Source organism: Xenopus laevis, chromosome 7L, assembly GCF_017654675.1.
Source record: "Xenopus laevis strain J_2021 chromosome 7L, Xenopus_laevis_v10.1, whole genome shotgun sequence".
NCBI classification, from domain to species: Eukaryota; Metazoa; Chordata; class Amphibia; order Anura; family Pipidae; genus Xenopus; species Xenopus laevis.
Genome location: NC_054383.1, coordinates 116,919,796 through 116,930,124, shown reverse-complemented (window position 1 = coordinate 116,930,124; position 10,329 = coordinate 116,919,796).

Here is a 10,329-nt window from a genome sequence, read left to right as displayed (position 1 = left end):
GGGGGTTCGGCTGAATCCAAAATAGTGGATTCGGTGCATCCCTAATTCAAACACTCATCAGTACTATAGAGTTTGGTGAGGAAACCCGGGAACAGTCAAGTGGTAGAGTTGTCACCTAGCTGGTATTTTATTGGCTTGACCTGCAGAATAGATGTTGGCAATCCTAAATGGCTGGAATATTTATTTAATAAACCAAATAGTATAACTAGAGGCATTTGTGTCAAAAGATTCCTTATAAAAAGTTGACAGACTGGTCTGATTGGCCTTTTAGAATCCGGAAGAGCGTTCAGATGTTTTGTTTGTGTCAACTCTGGACCAACTACAATACAGGTATGTTTCACTTGGACTTGATGGGCCTACTCGGTTACAATTTACCTTTTGTTTAGGCTGCTAATTAAAATAAGTGTGATGCTGTCTTCCCAGAATTTAAGTGTGATTATAAAAGACTGTAATTAAAAGCTTTCTATTTAAGACTAAATATTCCTGAAGAGCAAAGTTAATGGTGATCTAATTGCAGTATTATTGGATTAAAACTAGTCCTAGTTCAGTTGTTGATTGAATAATAAGCCTATCCAGAATGAACCTGGGTCACAAGCTTGTTGGCAAAACTGACCAGTAGTGATTTGTGGGCTGGCTCGAAACCCATGGGTCGGGCAGGTTTGGGTTGGCTCCCGCACAAAATCTTCGGGTTCGGGTTGAGTTCTTCTCCTGCTCTTTCCGCCCACAACCAAGCACTGCCGGCTTCAGGCCCCTAAATTTATAGACTCTGCCCATTTCACTGTGGGGCGGGATCAGGTGTATAAATAGGGGCAGTGGCGGAACTACCGGGGGAGCAGGGGGTGCGAGCGTGCCAGGGCCCGCACCCCCTCAGGGCCCCTCGGCAGTCCGTGCGCCGCTGAAAATGCGGCCAAATGCGGCCGTATGGAGGGCCCGGCTGCACGTCACGCACCAGGGCCCGCCCCCCTCTAGGATCGCTACTGAATAGGGGGGACGGCTGGTGTGGATTGGGAGGGGGGTGGGTTAGGGCTGGTTGCGGGTCTAGAATTTCTTGACCCAAACACCACTACTGACCAGGGCTGGAACTAGGGGTAGGCGCAGGAGGCACATGCCTAGGGCAAAACGAAATGGGGACACAAGCACATTCTTTCACCTACCCATGTTCCGTAGCCTTGTTCCCCCACCGACACTTGTCTCTGACGCACCTCTGTGCACACTGCCCCCCTCCCCCGTGCATCAGTCTGGCAGCTCAGTGATCCAAGTGCAGGTTCTGAACTGTTACAATTCGTACAATTTGTTGATACATTTCTCAGCAGCATCTGTGGAATATTAACAACTATTGTATCAATTCTAACAGCTGCCTTTTAAGGAGAACTAAAGATTAACTAAAGAAGTAGCTAGAAATGTTGTACATTATGTTTTGGGCTTCTGTACCAGCCGAAGGCAACCGCAGCCCTTTAGCAGTAAAGATCTGTGTCTCCAAAGATGCCCCAGTAGCTCCCCATTTTCTTTTCTGCTGATTCACTGCACATGCTCTGTGCTGCTGTCACTTACTGAGCTTAGGGACCCACTCACAATATACAGTACACATAGAATAGAAATGTCAAAATATAAGGCTGATTGGTAATTAATACAGATAATTACTACATGGCAACACAGAAACCAGTGCAATTAGCATTAGAGTTTAATAATCAGCCCTGTAGCATCAGGTTATATTACAGACAAACCTCATTTTCCACTTGATAATTAGTGACGAGCCCTAAGTTTAGCTTCTCAACAGCTGCTCAGAGCCCACTGAGCATGTGAGTGTCACAGACACTTTCCAAGATGGTGACCCCCTGTGACAAGTTTGAAGTCCTGGATCGTTGCTGCGAATGAGAAGCTGAAGCTTTAGGCTGGTGCAATAAGTTCAGTATAGAAAATATGGCATTTGTAGCCATATTCATTTAAGGGTTTACTTCTCCTTTAAAGGGAGATGTAGAGAGTGGTATTCTGAGTCACTTTGTAATAGGATTTCATTTCATTTTTATTCAGCAGCTCTCCAGTTTGCAATTTCAGCAGTCTCATTGCTAGGGTCCAACTGATCCTAGCTACCATGCACTTATTTGAATAAGAGAATTGGAATATGAATAGGAGAGGCAGGGCCGCCATCAGAAATCATGCAGCCCCACACAACAAAAGTTTCTGGGCCCCCTTCGCTGCCCCTCCCCTAGCCACGCCCCTCCCCTAAACACACCCCTCCCCTAACCACACCCCTCCACCAGTACAATGGTCACATGGACAAGCACAGAAACAGTAAAAATCATTTATTAAGGTTATTAAGCCTGCCACCACATCAAAGTAGACTCTTTAAGCAGGTACCTGCTCTAAGCTAAATTGTACTTACAATTCTACATATAAATTGTACAAATAAGAGCCATTTGGTTTAACCCCTTGGTCAAAAAATAACCAGTCCTAATAAAGACAATGGAAGATTGAAATGTGCCCCAATAAGAACTTTGATTAGTATAAATAAAAGATATACAACGTATTTTTATAATAAACAAAAGAACTACTTTTATTAGTATAAATAAACAAGATATAAAACAATTTTTACAATAAAAATAAGAACTTTTATTACTAGGAATAAACAACATTTTACTTTTTAGAAGTATCAATAGAAACCTACTGGTACGTGGATACCCAAAGAGATAAACCTCTGAAAGTGTCGAGTGCCTTTCAAAACCGTGTGCTCTTGAAGGTTATTGCAAATAGTGTTATACATAGGGCTCAAAGTCTCCTCACTTTACTTCTTGCAAAATCTTTAATAAGTTCTTTGAAATCCAGATGACTTGCAAGTCCGTGTTCAATGGAAAGCATTGCCAGGCTATTCAGTCTCTGTTCATTCATTGTTGACCGTAGATAGTTTTTAATCAAGGCCAGTTTGCTGAACGCTCTCTCCCCTTCAGCCACTGACAGAGGAAGTGTGATCAAGAAGCGATGGGCAACTCATACCTCTCCAAATATGCCTTCAAGCTGCAGGTCATTGATACAATTCAATAATTCCAGTGGACCCTTCAAATGTTTCATTGTAGACCTTACGAATATGTTGTAACTCATCCAGTAAGGAGTCTGTAAGATCTTGAGGGTATTTGGCAATCAGCAACTTGGTGGATGTTTCTAGATCTCCATCTCTTAGCTTACTCAACTTCAGTATTGGAGCAAATAAATTGCATATTTCCTCCACTGACTTAAATCGCTGATCTAGGTCAGAAGTGATAATGTCCAGTGTCACGAAAAAAACATTCACCTTGAAGGATCTTGCAGTTGACTGGGGGTTTGTGACTTCTTTCGGCGAAGCTGTTGTGTGTTCTCCAGGCCATCAGCAACCAATATAGCCTCTGAGAGTAGAGCAGGCCACTTTTAACGAAGAGATTTCATTTCTTCTGCCAATGCTCTAATATTTGCGGCTCCAATTTCCATGGAAACTGACCATGACAGAATTTGGTTCCTCTCATCAAAACATTGCAGAACTGTAATCCAAAAAGTTGAACGAAGAAAAATAATTATACAGCCCCACAGCTTCTGAATGTGCATCACTTGTAAGCCTTTTAGAGGAAATGATCTTCTCAAGTGCTTGGAGAATGCTTGGAAGTTTCTTAGCGACAGGCCGAATTGCTTCAACTCTGGAACTCCACCTAGTGTCACTTAGACCATGCAGTGAACCAGCAATTTCCTCAGTTAGGGTATGCCACCTCTCAGGACCGTTACTGAGAGGTGGCATATCCTGCTAAACAGGATGTACAATCTATTCACACTTCCAAAAAAGGTCTTCACTTTAGGACAGCTGGATGCTGCATGCACACCAACAAGGTTTAAGGAGTGTGCAGCACAGGGGCAAAAAATGGATTCTGGATTTTACTCCTGTAATTCTTCCAGCCATGTTGGCTCCATTATCATATCCTTGCCCTCTGCAGTCTTTGAGGTCGATTTTGTGCTCACTCAATCTTGATGTTAGCATCTCAGCAATTTCATCACCCGTCATGAAAAAAATCAAAAAATTCAAGAAATCTCTCTTGAATGTACCACTTCCCAGTCTGTGAATCTCTGTGCATGTAAAGTAAGACAATGACATTCTGCTCAGTATGGGAAATATCCGGAGAAGCATCGCATATCACTGTAAAATAGATTCAGAAAGTATTGCATTGAGAAAATGCCGTCCACACAGATTGATGAATTCATTCTGAGTTCCCCATGATAAATAGTGAGCTGGAAGCTTTTTCCCTTTTTCTTGGCTTCCCTTCACTTGGTCCAGGTGCTCCTTTAGGACGGTATCATGATGGGCCATGAGCTCTAGGATACCGAGAATATTCCCATTCTGAATGTCTCCGATTCTTTGCGAACTCCGTCTGAATGCCAAATTTCTTGAAGCAAGAAACAGAGTCACACCAAGAAGCCTCTCCAGGAGCACAATGAATTTCTCTGCTTCCGCTGCCAAAGTTCTTTGAATGTCATGGTCTACACTACAGATTTCTGTAGGCATCGCCAGCTCCAGTAGTTCTTGTTGTGCTGTTCTGAATGTTCATGCTCTGGCAATATTTCGTACAATTGGTGCCACTTTGACTTCAGTGAATCAAACCCTTCCTTCCTGCAAAGAGAACTTCCTGTTTTATTGGCAGAGTCTGTTGAAAAAGCAAGGCAAGTTATACAGTACAAGACTTTCTTGCTATCACTCCATCTAAGCCAGTCCCTTGGATCTTTTCATGTCCATTTGGAGATTTTGAATACAAGTGAAATTCACTAAAGGCCTGGTCGTCACAATCCTTGGGCAAAGACTGTACAGTTTTCAACAGCTCTTCTTCACTCATCAATCCAGCAAGAACAATGTACTCTCTATCTTTACCTCTCAGAGTGTCTAGCTGTGTCGAAGTCCCTTTAAAGACTTACCTTTTTTATGCAAGATGAATAAGATGGAGCCCACTTGTTCCTTACTAAGTATAAACAAAATACTCTTGACAAAAAAAGTTATCCACAGATTATGGACACAAGGGCAACTACAAAAACTGCAGAAAAAGTGCAAATGAAAAAGTACAAGATTAAAAATAGTGCAAAAGTTTCAAGGTATAACTATGGACCAAAACCCTAGCAAAAGTACTAAAACTCAAGGCAAAAGTTTTAAGGACCCACACTAGGGACCGAAATCCTAGCAAAAGTATTAAAACCCACGACAGAATGAAAATAAAGTGCAAGATTACAAAAAATAAATCTCTACAGCAAACTCAGAGAATGTTAAAATTAAAAAAAAAAAAAGTCAGCTAAGCACAAGGCACTAGGGTTGCCACCTTTCAAAAAGATTTCCACCAGCCATGGTGGGGGCGGGAAGAAAGGGGGCTTGTTGTGATGTCAAAGGGGGCGTGCCCTGAAGTCAAAGGGGTGGAGCCAGGACACGCGATTAAACAGACGCTGGAAAAGAAGGTGAGTTTTCAGCAAATTGGGGGCATGCCAAGGGCTTTTGATAGGGGTATTACAGATTTACAGACAGCTACATTGCCGGTAAATTTGTAATACCGGCCCCGGCCTTGGCAGGTGTTTTAACGGCTAGGCCGGTAAAATACCGGCCGGGTGGCAACCCTACAAGGCACCACAAAGATGCTAGGCCAGTAAATGCAAAACCTTAAACAGAAAAGGATATAAAAAAAACACAAAAACTATAAAGATGATAGCAAGCCAAGTAAAAGTCCTATGAAATGTCAGAAAAACCCAAAGTGCAAATAAATCTACGTCATGGGACAAAACATGTATTGTTTGTAGTATAAAAACAATGTTAATAAATCTAGAGCACACAACTAACAAAACACCTTAAGGGCAGAACTATACAAAAAAAAATTGAAACACTACCAAAACAACTAATTAAAGAGAATAGCTATGATACAATGACCACAACAAAACCAAGAGAAAGTGAACTTTTATTAATAAAGTTACAACAGATGTAAACCAACAACAGCAAGTGCAATACTTACCTGATGTCTTCGCTTCCGTTCAGCAGGAGGGCTTCATGGCCGACATGTCATGCAAACAGCTGAGCCACTCGCTAACGGTTCCTGTTCTTTTGCAGCCACGATACAGCTTAGCTGTTTAAAAAGGAAGAAAAAAAAAGAATTAACATTGATGTCTCAGAACAACTTAAAATTAAAGGTAATCACAGACATGCACAACAATTGGTGCCCAGATTCCTAACAGGTTGAAAAGATTAGTGGCCAGGAGTTTCATAACAGGATTAAAAAAACAATTGGTGACTGGAAAACTTTTTAGAGGATTGAAAAAGAAAAAACAATACGTGACAAGGAGTTTCATAACAGGATTAAAAAAACTATCGGTGGCCGGAAGACTTTTTACAGGTTTAAAAAAAGAAAAACAATAAGTGACAAGGAGATTAACAGGTTCTAACAGGTTGAAAAGCAATAATAATAAAAAACACTTGGTGAGCAGAACATTCATAACAGGAGCAAAAAAAGATTTGTGTGCAGGAGACATCTAACAGGTTTTTAAATAAACAAAAAGAAAAAAAGTGGACTAGGGCCCTACTACAAACTAGCAAAATGAACATTTGTGGCTAGCTAGTTCAGAAAAAAACAGACAAGGCTCAATAACTAGAAATTAGAACTACTAAAATTATATATAAAAACATCATCAGGGGGATGCCAAAGTCCCCCAAAGAGCTACAGTGGTGGCCAGGGGTCACAAAAAAACCCCACTGATGGCTAGGCCCCTCTGCAAGTCAGGGGCCCCATGGAGGGTCAGGGGCCCCACACAATGGCCTCAAGGGGATGCAAAAGAGCTACGTTGGTGGCCAGGGGTCACACAAAAAAAACACTAGTGGCCAGGCCCGCATGGAGGGTCAGGGGCCTGAAGGGAGGATCATGGGCTCTCATTGGTGGACAGTGGCTTACAGAGGGGCCTTGCCACCAGTGTCTTTTTTTGTCATTCTCCCAGAACTGGGCAGAGGCCATTCTGGGGTCAGGGGCCCACACCTGGGGCCAAGGGGTCCGCATTTGGGGCCTGCACCTGGGCTGGGGCCAAGGGGCCAGCACCTGGGGCCCGCACCTGGGTCCAAGGAGCCCACATCTGGGGCCAAGGGGCCCGCACCTGGGCTGGAGCCAAGGGGTCCGCACAAGGGGCCCGCACCTGGGCTGGGGCCAAGGGGTCCGCATCTGGGGCCCGCACCTGGGCTGGGACCAAGGGGCCAGCACCTGGGGCCCGTACCTGGGGTCAAGGGGTCCCCACCTGGGGTCAGTGTTCTGCATTGGTGGTCAGGGGCACTTACCTGCAACCGAATTCCTGAGTTCTCTGTTCCACGTCCTTGACTTCTTCTCCAGTGGCGACTTCCTCTTCTTCTCCAGTGGTGACTTCTTCTGCAGGGTCTTCCTCTGGCGCTGTCTTCCACGTCTTCACCGTCTCCAGGAAGTAGCGCCGTCACCACGAAGCAGGTCCTTCTTCTGACGCGTCCTCTCTCTTCTGTCTGAAGCCACAAGCTGCCCCCTTACTGCTGTAAATTCTCCGGGCCCGGGAGGACTGAGTAATAAAAAGTAGCAATAACAATACAGTTGTTGCCTTACAGAGCATTTGTTTTAAGATGGGGTCGGTGACCCTCATTTGGAAGCTGAACAGATTCAGAAGAAGGCAAATTATTCAAAAACTATGAAAAAGAAAAAATTAAGGTCAATTAAAAAGTTGCGTATAACTGTCCATTCTATAACATACTAAAAGTTAACTTAAAAGTGAACCACCCCTTTAAGGTTTTGCATAAAGCTATATGAATTTGCATTGTCCATAAAAATGATTTATTTTTATGTTTTTTTCCCCTTTCATTAAGCTAATTTTTCTTTTTAGAAATTATTTTTTTCTTACGGAACTTCTTGGAATAATTTATTTTCAGATCAGAACTCTGTTTATTTAAAGCGAGTAAGTAAATTGTAGCAGCTGGGAAGGACAAATCAAACAGAGGAACAGCCTTACATTGTGTGCTTTGTGCACAATAGGTCGAAAGAAGTCAGTGTACATAATCGCTGGTAGGTATAAAAGAGAAGCTTAAGGGCTCTTACAGACGAGCGTTTTTACCTGCGCTCCCCTGCGTTCCGTTTTTATGCGTTCAGCCGCAGGGGAGCGCAGGAATAGACGCATTACATTTTTTCCAATGGGGCTGTACTCACACAGGCGCGTGTAGGCGCCGAACGCAGGTTGAGACGCAACATGCTGCATTTTTCCTGCGTTCGGCGCCTACACGCGCCTGTGTGAGTACAGCCCCATTGGAAAAAATGTAATGCGTCTATCCCTGCGCTCCCCTGCGGCTGAACGCAGAAAAACGGAACGCATGGGAGCGCAGGTAAAAACGCTCGTCTGTAAGAGCCCTAAAGGTAATAGTGCTAATTCAGGAGCTTTAAGCATTGTGATTTTTAGTAGTCTGATACGCAGGGGCGATCCGCGGGCTGCTGCCGCCTGAGGCAGCAACCCCGATACCGTCCCCTCTCTCGCTCCACGATTAAAAGTTTAGTGTCGGAGCGGGTCAAAGGGGGCTGCATCGCTAGCGTATCGAGCGCGCACTGTGCTTTCGGCACTAGCAGAGCCGAATTTCCAGTTTAAAAAATGGAAATTCGGATCTTAAAGTTACAGGAGGCGGCTTTTTGCCGCCCCTTGTAACTGCCCGTTCACTGCCGCCTGATGTAAGGTAAATCACCTGATAAAGCACATACTGGCATGCAAGAACTTAACTATAAATATCTTTATGGGATAGCACAGTCATATTTTTTGTGTTATTCCTCTAACAAGAGATACCACTGATCAGGTCCCATACCTGTACAGGTATGGGACCTGTTATCCAGAATGCTTGGCACCTAGGGTTTTCTGAATAAGGGATCTTTCCATTATATGGATCTTCATACCTTATTCGTATACTCGAAAATCATGTAAAAGTTAAATAAACCCAATAGGCTGGTTTTGCTTCTAATTAATCTAATCAGTATTAATTATATATTAGTTGGAATCAAGTACAAGCTACTGTTTTATTAAAAGGAAATCATTTTTAAAAATTCAATTATTTGGATGAAATGGAGTCTATGGACAGCCGTTCTGTAATTCGGAGCTTTCTGGATAACGCGTTTCCGGATAACGGATCCCATACCTGTACTATAGGGACATGCATAAGACCAGACATAGAAATCGCAGAATGGGTTACTCATCTAGCAAGCTATAATACCATATTGTCCTGACAGTACAATTTTGATCTTTGAATAGTCAAATTTTTTCAAATTCGAATTGAATTTTGGACTATTTGATAGTCGAAGTACACTAAGGGCACATTTAATATGGGTCGATTATCGAGGGTTAATTAACCCTCGATATTCGACCATCGAAGTTAAATCCTTTGACTTTGAATATCGAAGTCGAAGGATTTACCGCAATTCGTTAGATCGAAGGAAAAATCGATTGATCGAACAATGAAATCCTTCGAATCGAACGATTCAAAGGATTTTAATTAATCGATCGAACGATTTTCCTTCGATCCCAAATTGCTAGAGAAGCTTATGGGGACCTTCCCCATAGGCTAACATTGGTGCTCGGTAGGTTTTAGGTGGCAAAGTAGGTGGTCAAAGTTTTTTTTTAAAGAGACAGTACTTTGACTATCGAATGGTTGAATAGTCAAATGATTTTTAGTTCGAATCGTTCGATTCGAAGTCGAAGGAGCCAATTCGATGGTAGAAGTAGCCAAAAAAATACTTCGAAATTCAAAGTATTTTTTATTCTAATCCTTCACTCGAGCTTAGTAAATGTGCCCCTAAAAATAGCTTGAACAACGAATTTTTACATTCGATTTTTCCATCAATTTCGAAATAAATCTGCCCCAGTGTGTAGTTGTATTGAATCCTTTCAAGTGCCAGCATCCATTGAAACTTTATTTGCCTAAATAAAACCTTCCAAAAGGGGTTTCAGTTAATATTTAAACAGCAATAATAATAAAGAATAAAAGTTAAAGCCCAGTAAAGCAAAGAGTTTGTATGGGAAAGGTAACGAGAATATCTCAGTAATTTCCTGCATTGCTGAACCCCATGCTTACATTCACAACAGAAAGCAAAATAAATGGATAACAAATAATAAACCTAAATGTACATTATTCTGACATTTATTGCTGTAGTAAATGGAAAATGATTTACAGAGCTTTTCTTGCTGAGTAGAACAATCTGATCCACCCATTTGAGTCATTTTCTAGTTAAATGGATTCTGTCACGGAAAACATATTTTTTTTTTTACAAAACCCATAAGTTAATAGTGCTACTATCTTGTGCTGAAATTTGTTTC